Genomic DNA, 3,489 nt, shown 5'->3' on the forward strand with positions numbered 1-3,489 from the left:
AAGCCTTAACATAGAGGTTGTAGGCCTCTTTTTGTGTACCAACCAGCGGCACCAAGCTCATCTCTTGGCTTGACCAGAACTTGCGGGTGTTGGCTGGCAAAACCATTGCCATGGACCTCTCAGGGGCCTGGTCGTCTTCCTCCAACAACTGTACATCCTCCTCCTCACTCTCCTCTGCTGGAGGAATTGTGGGATTCAGTGCTGGGACCAGCCTCTCAGCACCTACTTTGAAGGGAATATCAGGTCCCAACCGGTACAGCTGCATGCCCTTTACATTGTGTGGAAGGGTGAAGTTCCCAAACACATGGGCTTTTCTCAATGTGGTAATGGTCATGGGACAGCTGCGGTACAGCTCCAACAGGACTTCGAACTTTACGAACGTCCCATTCTGAAGGAGACCCACACAACTCATAAAAGACAGCAACTTCAGTTGCTTGTCTTCGTCCTGGGGAGTTTTAGGGAACCGGTACCTGTCCTCGATCCTTTTCAGGACCTCTGATAACCATGGCATCCCCCACTCACGGTAACGTTGCATCTTGCTCTCAAAACTCAGCTGCCGGTCCACAATGAACTGAATGACTGAGTTCTGGAGGGAGAGGTTGGCCGGCATCAACCTGTCTGCATCTGAGACGTATATCTCAACAAAGGACCGACAGTCCCAGTTGACCCACCTGCTCTTCCCCTCGTAATATCTCACCAGGGGGAACCACTTGATCTGCAAAGCCTTCACTCCCTCCTTTAGAAGAAGGGTTAGGGTTAGGGTTAGTCCTTCCCAGATTTGGTCACCATGGCATGGGCCCTCTGGAGAACACAGGGGAACTTAAAGTGCCCCAGGTGGTCCACCACCACCTTTGTGAATGAGTCTACATTCACAGAGTCCACCACAAGTGGTGGCTTTGTCTGTGCTGTCAACTCATCTAGAGGGATGCCCAAGTTCCTCCTGTATATGTCCTTGAGCAGGATTATGACCAGCTCCCGGCCTATCACTGTCGGGCCAGCCGACAGTGAGTCTGCAAACAGGAACAGCCTGTGTATCCTGTCCCGCTGCTTTGCATCCCTAGCAAAGTTCTCCAGTGGTGGAGGGGCCAGCCCAGCACTGGCACCAGAGTGTGACGCCAGGCCCTAGACTGGGGACATCTAGGCTGGCTGTGGAAGAACTCCTCCAGGGCAAGCTCCCTCTGGAAGGTTTTCCACGAACTGTCGTAGCCGCCCATATGTTTGTATTCCTGGAAATGGGCACGCAAGTCATTGCAAAGATACCCAACCACACCTTGAGTGACGTGTGTAGCCCCTCGCTGTTGGTGTCCTGAAAGGGCAGGAACATGGGTTCTTTGGCCAAAAGGGCATGAAGTCCATCCATATTAAATGCTGAAGAGGGTTCAAACTGCTCAGGAATGCCCCTTTCCTGCTCAAACAGCAGCACCACCTCCAGCCGGGCTGGCAGCTGAATGTTTCCCTTCCCAATGAGGTCCTCCATATGGCTCACATACCTGTGTGCACGGGATGACATTGCCTTTGTCTGCTGTGGGTGTAGGAGCCCACATGCAGCGATCACCCCAGTCACTGGGTGTTTATAGAAGGGGGACTGGTGAGTATGTGGTGAATCACAATACAACTGTATGTGATTCAGTTTTGGACTCTCTGGCAACCTCTGCAGAGCTCCAAAAAGCGGTTGACCAATGTCCAGTGCCAGGGCATCAAGGTTGCTCTGGAAATTTGCTGCCTCATGTATTGACATGTTTGTATACAAGTGCCCCCTAGATCCTGTCACTCCCTGGAGGCCAAGCCTCGACCACATCAGGTGGGTGAGGGATCCTAGGGAGAACACGGGGTTCACTCGGATGGACACCGCGGCATGTACTGATACACTTTCAATCTCTGGGATGTCCACTATTTTGGACAGGCAGAGGGGTGACTGGTCCTTTTGGCCGAACTTGCTGAGCAACAGCATCACCCGTAGACCCTCGGGGACAGGGGTGTTGTTAATTGCATTTTCCAACAGACTCAGAATGAACATCTGGTCGGGAGGGCAAATTGCCATCATGGTAAAATCCGAGACAGTGTTTCTCTGGATCGTTGGTCGTGCCTTTGCGAATGAATTTAGGTTCACCATCAACACCTTAAAATTATTGATGATGTCCTTCATGAATGACACTGTTGCATCCCTGGCGGCGAAGTAGCTACTCAGGCTCCTCGACACATTCCTTTTGTCCTTTGGGACGAGGTTCAGTGTCAGGTGAAAACCCCCATCAACAAAGGCCAATCTGACACCATGGATGTGGGGGCACTGATCGAGTACACTCTGCGAGAACTCGGCAGTGTGAATGTGCTTTTTAATGTACTGCCAGGTGTGAATTGCAGTAACGTTGTCGCCTAAAAGGAGTTGGTGGATCCCTGATTCGATTGTAAACAGGGATCTCAACTCTATCACAATGCCGTCCACATCTGACCTGTAACACAGGTGTTGCGGGGAGGGGTGTGGAGCGGGGAAGAAAGCCAACCTCAACTCCTCATCTGTGAGGAAATTGAGGGGGCTGGCATATGACCTGTATGCCTCAAGCAGGGTACAGGCATTGTCAGTTGCAACCTCATCAAAGTCCATTGTAACGAGCACCAGCAAACACGTCCTCATACCACTGTGTCTGGGCCAAGAATGAGCTGAAATAGGCTTTTTTTGACTTCTAATTCAGCATTTTGTATTAAATTCTACATGTTTTTGTTAAATGTTTTAAATTTATGTAACATTCATTTTTTTATCTCTTGATAGGAAGGTCATAGAAACCTCAAACCAAGTTCTACCCCCACTAAATCGACCATGGCCTTTCCAACGGTACCAGTCTCGAAATTTTAGGGCGTAGGGAAATGTGCGTAAGTGTACGAACATTTTTTAAATAAGTTGTATCTCATGAACCATAAGTTGTAGAAGCTCGTGCCGTACCGTTGGAAAGCCCGTGGCCGAATTATATGTGACGGATGTTGGTTTGAAGTCTCTACGAGGTTTGATTCTCGAGATATTGATGAATAACGAAATTGGTTATAGCAAGTATTTTTTAAGATCGGTCGAATAACTCCGGAACCGAACGTCGGAGAGACTTGGAAACGGGCTCCGCCCCACACAATTCCACCGCGCTGAACACGCTGGACGTGCCAGAGTCTCTCCACGACCTTCCAGGTGGCCGAGATAACGAGGATTTAGTGGCGCATTTGCCGGCAATTCGCCCCCACTTCTGGGTGTATCATCAGGCAAGTTCATAGTGGGCGCCCAAAGAAGGCTTAGGAAAAAATGAACAGATTGAACTTGGCTTTGAAGTCCTCTACAACCCCTTCCTGGTGCAGGAGAACATACTGCTCATTAGACCAATGAGTTGCACTTATCCCTATTCCCTTATCCTAACCCTGACGGGGAGTTCTTTGAATGAGGAGAGAGGAGACACTTTCTTTAGTAATGTAGTGGTTCCAATGTCTGGTAGGATCTCAGACTCCCCTGAG

This window comes from Morone saxatilis, unplaced genomic scaffold (assembly GCF_004916995.1).
Source record: "Morone saxatilis isolate NCDOM2014 unplaced genomic scaffold, NCSU_SB_2.0 Contig22, whole genome shotgun sequence".
Lineage (NCBI taxonomy): Eukaryota > Metazoa > Chordata > Actinopteri > Moronidae > Morone > Morone saxatilis.